The following is a 14,055-nucleotide window of genomic DNA, read 5'->3' as shown; positions in this document are numbered from 1 at the left end:
AATGGTCAACAAACCTGGAAGAAATGGGTTTAAAAAAATATAATGGTTAACAACCTGAAAAAAGGGTTAAAATTAGAATGGTTAACAAACCTGGAGGAAAGGGGTTAAAAAAAACAGAATGGTCCACAAACAAGACAACAACAACAAGACAATTGTGAGGTCGAAAAAAACATAATGGTCAACAAACCTGAAAGAAAAGGTTAAGAAAACCAGAATTTTCAACCCAATCTGAGAAAATATGATCATAAAGAACAATGGCCAGAAAAAAACACGACATTGAAAACATTGGCAAGAAAAACAGAATAGTGAACGCAACCATAAAAGCCGTATGATCTCACGGATGTTAACTAAAATTAAAGTAACTGTGAACTTACGTTGTGCAGAGTTGTTCTCTATATGCTCAGCAAGTTTGTATATTGTTTCAACATTTAACGATGGTTCCACAAAAAAGCTCGAAATGACAAATCTAAATTCTGGTTAATTCACCAATAAATAAAAATGAGTTCTTACGACAACGAGTCTTTGCAACCTTCCACATAGTTTAGTCACGCATTCGTCATCAATAAGATACCTCCACGTAGAGCATTTCCGTTCAACAGAAGTTATCGTAGGCATCGGCAAACAAGCTTTTCCAATGATCAAGCTGCTAGTAAAGTTACCTATTGGATTTATAATGATAAGTTTTCGTTCAAATCAAACATGTTTGAAGAACGCCTCGCGGTCATCTGAAAGTATTAACGAGATTGTTTAAATATAACATTTAGCAGAAGCAAAAAATTGTGGGTATATTCTTAAAATTAATACTTAAACCGGGATTATACTACAATTGTATTATTAAGCTTCATGAAATCATATGAAATAAAGAAGGTACAGACGAGTTCAATATTTCTGTAAAAAAGTATATTATTAAATCAGACGCATTAATCTAACATGCAGCTGTATATGGAGGTAACATGCGATAATCTAACATTCAAAGTTATTCAAGATCTCAAACCTTCCTTAGACTTCGGGATCTATGGATCTGTGCAACTGAAGAAAGCGGGATAGAAAACACTCGCCGGATCATTTCGATCAGCGACACTCGACCAGGGCTACCATCCGCATTTTCAAGGATTTATTGCTTCAACTCCAACGCGACTTTTTGTATTCAGTGGCTTCTTTAGTCTTCTCACCATTCTGTCCTTCAAGTTGCTAACATAACATGCAGCATTTTAACTACCATGCAATCACCAGGCACGCAAATAAAAAAAAAAGCATAAAAGTCTACTTCTGTCCCTCATTTGAGCGCTTCGGCGGCAGTTCTTGACCCAGCAAGTTTCTTCAGTCTGCTTTCACCCGCCAATTTTGGGGAGCTAGGCATGCAATGAACCTAACATGCAACTATCAGACACGCAAATAACAAAAAGTGTAAAGTTATCACTCGATGGCATTGGATGTACGGTTTCTCAACTCGGCATGCTTTCTGTATAATATTCCGTCCTTTAACTTCGGACCATTGGCCTAACATGCAACGTCTCATTTCGGTTCATTGGCCTAACATGCAAAGTCTCATCTTGGTTCATTGGCCTAACTACCACACAATTATCAACATGCAAAATAAGAGAATTTAAAAAGACTTGCTTATTTACGATCTGAATAACAAGCATAATTTCCGCTCAGCTTTTGCCAGCACTCTGCCAAATCACTTCTCTGACAGCACGCTGTGTAAGATTTTTCTTCGGTGGAGGGCTTACTTAATATGCTTCGGCTTTTCTACTGGTACACCTCGTGAAAATGAAAGGGCATTTAAATTACTCGGATTAACAATAGGCACAAAGCATTGTATTCAAGACTTGAATGTAACAATATGCCACTTTAAATTCGAAGTCAATTTTCATAAACCTATTTCAAGGGCATATTCCATAAATCACGGTAAATATAATAACAAGTAAATCTGGTTTTAACCACTTAAAAATCAGATCCCAAAATTAGTTTGAAAGTATGCAGAAAAATTCTTGTATTTTGTAGTGATAGTTAGGTATAGGGCAGGGGTGGCGAACCGTAAAATAATTTGCCACATCATCCTAAACGTAATTCATATGTGTGTTTTCGTACCCTTAATCGAGTGCCATAAAAAATTCCTGCTAAAGTGCTGTAAAGTAAAGCATTAAACTACACCAACATTAACAGAACCGTTGTATTATTATTTGTTTCAGATGTTTCTTATAGATACAAACATTGATTAAATATCTGTGACCCACCCTATTCTGTTCCGCGATAAAAATATGATTTTTGACCCATTCATTGAAAAAGGTTCGCCATCCCTGGTATAGGGAATGAACTGTCCAAATCGTCATTTGGAGGGCTTCCCAACTAGTCATTGGAAATGCTGTACATAGGCGGGCTTGACTTTACTCTTCACAACTTTACTCCTTTTACCATAATCAAATCGATGTTCGATGACAACAATACAATCTGGAAAATGTGAGAAAATACGTTAGCCAAATTTATATTTATATCCAGTTTGAACGCTTGGGAAGCGGGCACTATAGATAGTACTAATACAACAATACACAGAGCTTGAACACGTTAGGGACAAATGCAACCAATAATTTAATACTTGCATATAAATGGGTTTGGTAGACCGTGTGCCAAAACTGTTTTTATATTTTGTATGGATAGTTAGGTACAGTGTAGAAAAACGACCAAATGGCTTCTCATCCAAGCTATTGCGATTGTACGTGCAGCGGGATTGACGTTACAATCCTTCTACAATAATTCAATTCAATTATTTCAATTTCCAGATATTCCAATCTGTAAAAAGCGAGAAAGTACGTTATTAATAATATTATTATGTTAGAACAGAGATAAGGCACCAAGGCACTGAAGACGGTACTGATACAATAATTACAATAATTACAACAACACACAGAGCTTAGCTTAATTAGATACGTTAGGGCTCAAGGCAGCCAATTTACATAGTTTAGTCTGATTTGTTCAGTAATAAGATTCAAAGAATGGTTGATGAAACGGGCGTACGGGTAGCTTTGGTAAATTTCTGTTGTGAGTGTTGTTGTCAAGGCCCAATATTACATTCTCTTGTTTGACCACTGCCATAATTTCATTTGTTGTAAATGTTCGGTTTAGTCATTTTTGGGAAATATCTTTGCTTCTATCTTGCATTCATTGCATGTATTATTTAAAGTTGAGCACAAATTTGAATGAGTTTATTACGCCGATTCACTGCAGTCTGCAGTAAGCCTTCATGTTTGACAAAACAGAAAAATTTGGGCATCGGTTTAGATCACAAATAAAGGAACCGAGCGTGAGGAATAAACTGCACGAGTGAAATGAAATATCACAAATCCTTTGATACCATATTACCCGTGCCTATGGGATCATAAACCCCTTCGTCTTTGTATTCTTGCTGGGACGAAAAACTTGCTCCCATTTGCACACAGTTCCTTTAAACGTGTAGACTCATTTGGAGTATTTGTTGAAATCAATCTGCTGAACCGAATGTTCAAAATTTTCCTTGCATCAGATGTGGAAGCGTCTCTTAAAGGATTTATTTCAAGTGACATGCTAAGATCTCTTTCGAGTTTTCGCAGATGTTGATGAATTGCGTTTGGGTCTGCATCAATTGAATCATTGAAAATATAATGTTTCTTCTCCTCAAATATGATTCTGAAACAAAATAACCCAACCATTTAATTTAGCAATGAATCTTTCCGTTTCGCGTTGGCTTTACGCCTGACACTTTCCATTTCTAGTTTCTTGCCATACAACCATTTCAATCTGTCGGTCCGGGCCGTCACTATTTTCAAGCATTGATATGAAAACACTAAAAACATTCTCTGGTAAAACTCTGTTATTATTCATGCGAGTGAAAAATATTTAGGTTTTTCATAATGGATCTCCCGATTACCCTTAATTTCAAATGCTTCATTAGACTCTGCGTAAATTCTATGACGTCAGTCAGTCGTATCTTAATAATGAGCTTCAGCATATTTCCTCTGCCATGAGTGTGAGCTAAAAAAAATTGTTTTCAATGTGATATTGCTAATGTGCTGCTGCTATCGCTAACCAGATTTGCTAGACTATCTGCCTACATATAAACCGCTATGTTTCCTGCCTATCTTGATCCCATGAATTGATCAAAAATAATTTTGCAGAGATGAAAGACGCTTTAGTCCATGTCTTCGTACAGTAGATTTTCGCGTGCATTCCCATCTAGGTTGTATAACAAAGTTTCCTAATGACTGCCCGTTTTCGAACTCCACGCCAGGTACTTTCCAGTCATTTTCTTCAGAATTATAGTCTTCCATATTTGGCATCCGAACAATTTCACTCGGTTGGGCTATTCCTTCTCAATTTCTAAAGAGTAAACACTAAACCATTTTCCAACCACACCGAGTAATTACAAGCGAGTGTAAAAAATATTCGTGTTCTAAGCAATGGATATCTCGATTGTCCCGAAAAAACGATCTCGAAATGCAGATGCTTTCCTTTACGTCCGTCATTCGAACAATCGTTTTTCATAGGCAAAGAAACTTCAACACCAACTTGTTTGCCAAGGTGGAGCCTATCATTTTGTTTTCGAATCTTATCCTCCTAAGGGGTGATACTATGCTGCTACACAAAGCTTCTGCCGAACTATGTGCCTAGACAATATCTGTATTTCCTGCACTATAACAGTAGTGTAATAGTAGTATAACAATGTAGTATAACATTGTCCTCGTACAGTAAATGTTCGTCAGACATCCAATCTTACGGCATGTTCCTTGAGATTTTCATATTTCGTATCAAATTTAAATTCATCATTTTATTGGCGGCACACCTGTTTCATATTTAAACAAGACAGTTATAGGCAACCACAATTTTGTCGCTAAGCCTCCAGAACTTTCATCCATTTATCTCAATTGACTCGTATTTTGTCTATTGACTTTCGGAAATAACACACAGAGTAAAGCTAGAGTCCCCATCGGTGGCTCCCAAATAAACTCAAACATGAGAAACAAACACGGATGTTTCAAAATTGAATTCTGCCCTTCAAAGTTTAGTCACAGCTGACAGCCAGCCCTTTATTACTTTATGCATTTCACCTTCTGCTTCTGAAAGTGTCAATACTACATTAATACTTTTCCTAGGTGTAATGCTTGCTTCCATCCATTACACAAATCTCTACGAAGCTTCTTACAGTGTTAGACACACAAGCAACAACCGTTTCAAATCTCGGACTCCGTGCTTGCAAAGTTCTCAAAGCTTACAGATTACTCACGCACTTTTTCTGGTCGCTGGGCGCTATCTTCTAATTCCGTATTAAATAATATTTGGCTTACGGGTGTCGCCGCTCGATAACGGTATTGGTAGGCTATATCCGCTCAATTTCATAAATGCAATTTTACTTCATTTTACATCTATTTTTTAGTATGGTGAAGAACTACTACTTTTTACTATCATTACCTCATTCCAAAAAAATCTCTTTCAAACATAAACATAACCTTTCAAATTTTGCTTGACCATCTGACTGGTCGATTACTTTCTCACTTCATTGCATTTTCACCTCAACCTCCAACTGCCATGCAACTTAATCTATACGTAGTAATCTATTAATATATAATAAGAATGATGGGAATTTACAGAAATTTAGTAAGAGCGAATTCATATTGTTTGGTTCCAACATAAACTTGGTGCAGATTGAAAATATTATTGGACACGTTTAGTGGACATAACGATCGTTTCAATATTATGTTGTTATTGTTATTATTTGTCTCCATCATTTTTAAAAAATCGCTTTTCTCTTCGAATACTGGACCAATTGCTGTGAAATTTTCAGTGGTTAAAGATAAAATTTTTCTCCAGAAGGCTATTAATATTTTTTTTGCTATTACGTCATCAAAGTTATTGCCATTGGGTGGCGCTACGTGTCCACATATTTGAGCATAGCTCTCTTGTTATTTATGGTTATTGAAGTTTGCTGACTTTTTCGAATAGTAATAGTAACCAGGGTTAAAGTGTTGATGGAAAATATAAGAACTGTATCCATCTTCATTTTCGGATATTTATAATACCTTGTGTAAGGTTATGCAAGTTCAAGGTGGTTGCTTTTTCACAAATTTTTGAAAATTTGAAAAATTGGAAATGACGATACAAATTAGCTCAGATAAGGCCGAATGCAGGAGGGTACCTACGTTTAAACTTTATCATTTAATTATAACTAAAATTAAAAATGGCAAAATCGCACATAGTACTTTTTCGATTCCAAGGTTACTCTTATCGCATCAGTGGCAAGAAACTTAGCCCATCGATGGTTCTGCGTAATCAAAATGAAATTTTAGTAGAGTGATGAAATTTTGTTCAATTTCACGATCTGTTTTCAGGCTAGGAATACTGGGATTCAATTTTGACTTATTCAGGGCCGAATCAGTTGACAAATTTAATTTTAAAAAAGTTTCATATTATAAAATAACAATTTGTGGCTACAGACTTACCTTATGTAAAATATTGGCTTTAGATTAAAAATGAATACTTTGGTCTTCCTATGAATTAGCCGAATTGAGTTGATATTTTGGCCAAAATAGATGAAAAATAACTAAAAAATTGGTAGTAATTATTTAATTGGATTGAGTAGGGGAGTATAAATTTGCCGAATTGATTTGACCCTTCAGCAAAAGTAATTGAAATAAACTAACATCCATCTTTTGTGGTTAGTATCTGAAAATATGAGAACAGTGTTAGAATGGAAAATGACCGTTTTACAAAAGTACATTTCAACAAAAAGAAAGATAGCTAATAATGTAGCAATCAATAAGTAATGCCGTACAAGAGTTTGCAAGGCGCTACATGTGTGCGTCTAGTCTTTTTTAATGATTTAGCCGAAATGAGTCCAGGTTTCGCAAATATCATATAAAATAACTAATATCCATCTTCTGTAGTTGATATCTGAAAATATGAAAACAGTGTTAGTTCATAAAATGATTGAATATACAGAAACAAATATAAAATGCAAATATCACTCTAGGAAAAATTGCGTAGAAATAAAACGACGAAAAAATGTAAAAATAGGTAACGTCGTACAATGGCTTGCAAGGCACTACATATAGATGTCTTGCGTTTTACTGCACGACAATATGGCACCTTAAAACATTTTGCCGCTAAGCAATTGGCAATGGTATACAAAAAAAAGGAAAACAGATGGATGTCTTGCATTTGATTTGCACGACACTGTGGTACATAAACATGGTTTATGCCGCTGAAGGCAATTGAACCACTGGGAAAGGAAATAGATGAAAAAAATGTCTGGCGATATATTCGCACGACATGAATATGATTTTTGCCTCTCAAGGCAAATTACAACGAAAAAACACGAATGCCTTGCATTTGACTGCACGGCATTATAAAGTATAAATATGGTGTTGCCACATAAGCAAAACCATAGTACAAAAATAAAATCTGCACAATCTATGGCCTAAAAGTCAACGAGAAGGAAAAGAGTTTCAATTCCCAGACAAGATATCTGGGAACCGTTACATCATTTGTTCTCCCTATGCATTCCTATCACCGTGAAAAAGTGAATTATCAAACCCAACTTGAAGTCTCAAGAGAGGACAACAGTGCGAGTGATAATGACCTTTCACCCTTAACTCTACCTAACCTAACCCTAGCTAAAGAACTAACTATTCAACCGTTCCCAACCACCCGCCTTAACATCCCAGCGACACAAACGTTTGTCCCTGGTTTTACAAAATCTATTCTGCGCCGTCCTGGTCTAAATATTGCAAAACACGGAACGCTCCCTATAATATTCTAACCTGCTTAAGGTCAGCTTTTACTAACCAAATCTGTATCGAATTCTGCGCGGACGAAATCTGAACTAAATGGTGCAAGCACCAGGGGGGTTTAGGCTATCTGGGTCGCAGCGCGGACGTTATCTCCCCCTGCATTTATAACAGCGACTCAAATATTGCAGTCTCGAGTCCGTTCATAAATGCCGTACTAAACTCAATGAAGCTGGAAGCTGACCGGCCTACAAAACCCTACGTTGCCGAAAACCCAAGGCAACATCTACAAGGCATAGCAGAGGACTTTGCTTTGGCGCACGATTGCTCTAATCAAGGTAAGTTCAAAATATTGCCAAGTCGAACAATTTGTATGTGCTACAATGCAAAGTCCTCAACTACGATTTACCTTAGTCTAACTACCTTACCAGTAGCTTAGTGCTACCGGGCTTGGCAACATTGACTCTTGGCTTCAGACTGAATCCATAGTCAACATTAAACCAAGACTTTGCCTCAAAGTGCAATAATGACCAATGACATTAAATTGAACCTCAATTTCAAAACAACCGAACGAAAGGGTTTAAAATTGTTTTTCAAACTTATTTCATTCAGTTAAAATTGAAATATTGAAATTTATTGTCATTCATTGCACCAGAGGATCTAATGTACCTTCCGATGTCTTTCGTCTGCTTCTGTCCCTCAATTTGAGGGACGCCTGTGTTATAGCCTAGCATGCAAGGTGGGAAAAAGCTAAAAGTTTCGACCAAATAAATATGATTACAAGAAGCTATGCCTCTGTATCCGATGAATAAATGCTCCATGAGGGTGGCCGATTTAATTTACGAGACTTAAAGCTTATTCCCTCTCTAAGTGATAATAATAATAATAATAACCTAAGACCCTATCTAACTAAAGAAAAGATACATCACAGTGCAGTATTTAAGCCTAGCCGAAACCCTTCTTTCAGTAACTTGGCCAGACAAATTTACGGAGCATTTTTTTTCTTTCTCAAAATTGATAAATTACAGAAAGGTTTCGGAATTATTAATTAAAAGAAAAAAATGGTTATTTCTCTATCTCAATCAGTATTCAAAACTGGCATCGACAAATTGTGACAATTCGTCAAAGGCCATATAAAGTGGATCAATATAACAAACTGGCGATGAACTCCCACAAGAATTTAATTTATCCACGTATTATAAAACGCTCATGAAGAGCTATCATCGGTGCTACTATTAGCACAGAATAATCCACTTATTTCAAAATCATTGAAGGCAAGAATGCATTTTATCAAGAATGCCTGGGGAAAAGAGACATTCTCCAGCATCAAATCCTAAACTAGATTTGTCCGTCGAACCCTATCTAGTCATCCCTTGCTGTCTAACTAATGAATCGACAGACGAAAAAAGATTTATAGTACCATACAAGTGAAGATCCTCTAGCGAAGTGTCCTATCTTCACATCTTCGCTCCCTTCGCACTTCTCTCTTCGCCCGATGGCCCTGATTCTACATGAAGGGTGCGTACAAAAAGATCAGGGACTCTACACTGCCTAACTAACGTAACTGTCTAACGTAAACTGATGGAGACTCTCGACTCTTTAATGACTCACACAGTCATTAAAGTTTTCATCAACTCGTAGTTGATTTTGCAATATTCTGCACAGCGTTCGTTATTTGTAAAAGCTGCTAAGAGCAGTACGTGATCACGAAGGAGAGATCATTGTCAGTCTTTATTGTTCATAAGTGATGTTATCTGTTGGTAACTCGAAGTTGAGTTTGCAAGTGATCATCTGATAGCTGAATTTTCTTCTGCACAACGTAATTTGTTTAAACTGCTACCGCAGCACCTGACCCCGAAGGCGAGATCGTCGTAATTCTTAATGTCCAATAGTTGTGCACAATTTTTGGCACTCGATGTTCCTGCATTCGTCCTTCGTCAGCTGTGTGCTGAATTTTGTTCTGCACATCGTTATATTAAACTGATCACATCAGTACCTGATCCGAATGAGAGATCATTGTCATCATTAGTGTTCGATAATTGCGTAATTCCCATATACTTAGTTCTTGTACAAATATGCACAAATCTTTCCCACGGAAGGGGTCGTTGGGAATAACGTTTGCTTGTGATTTCGATATGTTTCGAAAGATCGTCCATTCGGCAAGCAACTGTAAATATATTTCTTCTCAAGAGTCATTTTTCGATGAATATTTTTAACCCGTAATTGACCCATTCCGCCATTCATAAACAATCTCAAAAATAATGGGATACGAAGTCTCTTGCTGGCCGCGTAAAGAAGTTTCGCCGGCTATATGTTCCACTTAGTCAAAACGTAAACGATTTCAGTCGCTGACCTAAAAATGAACATGAACACGAGTTATATGACATTCGAATGTATTAAAAATAAACATGAACACAAACTATGACACTCGGATATATTGAAGTAATTTGAGTCTGGTCACCAGGGTCTAACATGACGTGTTCATGAATTAACAAAGACAGTACGAAGGGGTATAGAGGTCATTTTAAGTTCATGCTCATGCCTAGTATACCTCCAACTGACCATTAAAATTTTAGGTAATATTTATCCAATTCAACTGGTTCTTCACTATGGCCTTGTTCTGAACGCCAGCTTGAAAGCACCCAATATAATATTATTTGACAACATTGAGACTATGACACACCGATGAGAGTTTTTTGAGCATTACCCAAATGGTGAGTATTGTGCCCTTACCTTAGCTGGTTGATGTCGTCGCCCGTCTTTTTCGACGTTCGAATTTTGCATCGATGTTACGTTTTTACGAAGTTAATACATCGAATTGATATTTTTTCGAGCATTCTCCAAATTGATGCCATCGACCGTTGGTGATTCAAATTTTACGTGATACACTTCGACTGCAAATAAAAACAGAAAATTATGTAGGATTCGCCGTAATACTTTTCACTAGTGGCGAAGAGCGCACTTTATTTCGGTTAGCGTAACACGGTCAAGGTGCAAGTGACTGAAAGCCTGGTTAAAAAAGTACTTTTTGCTATTCCGTGATCTGCCGTAATCTATTGAGGGTGATATAATATACGACAGAATTTGCAATTGTGCGTCAGTAACTAGTCGTCGGATACTTTTCAGAATTACATACAACAGTAACTGCTTTTATAACACAATACTGTACTGCAAACTTTAAATAAATTATTTGCGTAGTCAAAAAAGGCTCAACAAAATGAAATAAATAAATTAGCAGTAGGTCTTCTCAAAATGATTACCTGTTTTAGGTAGATGCCCAAGTCTTCTTGAGCACAATTTTTCGAAGTGCATCCAAAGGCGGGAATAATATTGTGACAAAGCTGGCGATTGTTTGGTCATTGAAGCTTTTCTTTTCGTTCGTTCGTTTTCAAGATCTTTTACGCTTTCTGTGAAATGTTGGAAGTATTATTCATAACAAATATTATTCGTTAGATATTGACGAACGGTATTATGCTTGCAGCACCAGAGTGGATACTAAATGTAGTTGCTTAGATTTGTAAATAAGTTCCAATAGAAAATAATATCACTTGATCAAAAAAGTACATAAATATTCACTAAGCGAGTTATGGATTTTTTGCATTTTCCGGCGAGTAAAGCAATAGTACGACTTTAAATCCAGCTATACGGCCCTCATCGGTTACCAGTCTAGGGTGGGCATGAGAAATTCCGACGCGTGGAGGGACTTGAAAGAAAAACTGCCGTTACCCGGTTTTGCCATATTGGCTTTTTTAACGCCAAATTTGCCATTTTTGGCTTTTTTCAAACGCGTTAAGCGTCAGAATTTCCGTTTGGCTTCTTGGCATTTTTTGGCTTTTTCAAGTCTATTATTAAAATCATATGAAATACAATATTTAGTGTGTATAAACCGAACAATAAATAGCCTATTACCTGTACTTATTAGCTACTTAACATTAAGAATTTTTCTGGGGCATCGATTTCCTTGTTTGTTACATTAACTCTTTAACCATACCCAATAAGAAATAATTGTAGTTTCTGCAGCTGCTCAGACAGATGTTCAAGCAGGGTTGTAAACATTGCCTCGTTTTTATAATTTTGCGTGTTATTTCGTCAGTTTTACGTTCTGTTTCCAAAAAATAGTTGTATAACTTAATTTTCATTGGGCCCGATATGGATTATGTGAGCTTTAGTTTAATTCTGCAATTGCAGTAACGATGTGATTAACTACGCTAAAATTGCTGAATTAGATATCAGTGGTCCACCTGTGAGCGGCAGGGGGTTAGATAATTTTTTAATAAAATTGATGGTTTATAAATTTTAAAAGTAAAAAAATATTCAATAGTAAAGTACGATATAGGGAGAATTTTTTAAGGTATATCACAAGTTTTAAGTAGAAACATGTAGGTATATTACATATTGACAGACTGAAGCGGCACCCTGTATTGTATATATTGAATGGTAAAATAAAGCTGTCCGCTTGTTATTTATTTTACTTTCTACAGTTCTATAGGAACTTTACTTTCTATTTGTGTGCCTCACTGAATGAACTGACGGCTTCACATCATCATCAGTACGTTACTAATGGTTTAAAATCTGACAAATCATGGGGCTTTTGTACTTAGTAAAATTGTTGGCTTTTTCAGGCTTTTTTTATCGCTGGGGTCTGGCAACCCTGGCCGTTACATGAAGTATTCTGCAAAGTCCGGCGGCTCGGTACTTCCGTAGTGTGTGTACCAGGTTAGGGTTAGGCCATAATTTTATTCAGATATTCCTTATTTTAGTTCTATGACGAGTTTGGGGAATGTCTGTGTTAGCCAAGTGAAATATAACCCCTGTCCATGAAAATCAGTCCTTTCACACAACTTGATGTAAAGTAGGCGAACAAAATTAGTTACCTCCATATTGGTACACACACTCCTGGAGCGACGGCGGCTCTACGCCCACGCAATTCCGCAGGATATTTGCAGTGTGATAGAAAACAAGCTTAAACACTAACCCCCGTGTCGACCAATGTCAGTTAACAATAAACATAATAAAACTGATATTACTAACCATTTAGTTATTCGAAGTATTCTCCTCATTTTCTAGTCGTTGTCTTCTGCCAGTTATATTATCTCTTCGAATACGGTTAACTTCGTGAAGTTATAGTAAATATTTATTAAATCTGAAACAATAAATACCATAAGTTACAAAATCACTGCAATATGTACCAACATAGATATTCAATTCTTGCTTATCGCTAGTGTAGTTGAGGATTACTCAGGATAAAACCAACTGAAAAATGAACGATTAGTAACAGAAGTTCAGAACTGTTCGCGCCAGACAACGCCTCGTGACGTCACACATCAGGTGATCTCGCACGCGCGCCTGCGTTGATTACTCCAGGAAAAAAAGACAAAATCGAGAGGCAAGGTATACCGATGTAAACCATTTTCGCATCTTGCAAATTCCGTGAGCACTAACATATTTACAAAAATTAAGAATTGTTTATAGTAAGCATTGGATCTGACATTAACGACAAGTCAAAGTCTACGCAAAAAATTCTCAAAAAATGTACCGGTATGAATTCGAAACGTTATGAATGACACCGGAACTGACGCTCAGCGCTAAGCATGTCAGATTATGATATATATTAATCGAATAAAAAACCTAAACGCACGAAAAAAACCTATCGGAACAACGGGAATACACGACCAAGCCCTGTACGAGTGGGGCCTCATAACCTGTACGTACGAGTACGAGTGGGGCGAATCACCCCCGCCACGTTTCAAAAATGACAACTTTAGTGATTATCCCGTTGTGATTGGGGTTAGGAATAATTTAATATTTTGAATTTCCAGCGCAACCTGCATTTCTAACCCAAACGCTAACTGAAAAAATACTAATTTTCTTATTTTGAGCGTTGAAGGGGGCTATGTACAAAAGATCAGTCTTTTCAACCATATGCCAAAATCAAAGTTTTCAATACTCACCACTGAACTAAGTAAGCTAAGGTATCTCTGTTATACATATTGCTATAAAAATCTATCTTAACATCACTTGCCTGTATTCAATGCGAGATATCTTCAGTATTTACCTCCATACACTGATACACCCGCCTTAAAATTGCCACAAGTGAACTTGCACACTTTTGCGACATAAAATCTGTTGACAACTCACGCACTGCTGTCTGACTGACACTTTCCAAACCGACGCGGACTCAGCGTTGATTACCCTGATAATCACCCAAAGCAGGTTTCTAGAATGTTCGGACCGACCAATCTACGCAAAATCGACCAAGAACGGGTAAACAACACATCTGTTGCTTAAAATGGGT

General features: G+C 36.8%; 1 long non-coding RNA gene across 1 annotated transcript; it reads right to left on the bottom strand.

Moving 5' to 3' along the window:
* Nucleotides 1-6,994: 6,994 nt before the first annotated feature.
* Nucleotides 6,995-12,908, bottom strand: LOC120325478 (uncharacterized). The gene is made up of 4 exons (XR_005567342.2): nt 12,792-12,908; nt 11,021-11,167; nt 10,494-10,654; nt 6,995-10,113 (listed from the first exon to the last, which is right to left on the bottom strand). It is a non-coding gene; the product is annotated as an uncharacterized LOC120325478 (long non-coding RNA).
* Between the last annotated feature and the right edge of the window lie 1,147 nt (nt 12,909-14,055).

This window comes from Styela clava, chromosome 1, assembly GCF_964204865.1.
Source record: "Styela clava chromosome 1, kaStyClav1.hap1.2, whole genome shotgun sequence".
Taxonomy (NCBI): domain Eukaryota; kingdom Metazoa; phylum Chordata; class Ascidiacea; order Stolidobranchia; family Styelidae; genus Styela; species Styela clava.
Note: the sequence above shows the minus strand (reverse complement) of the source record. Positions and strands in the feature narration are given on the sequence as shown.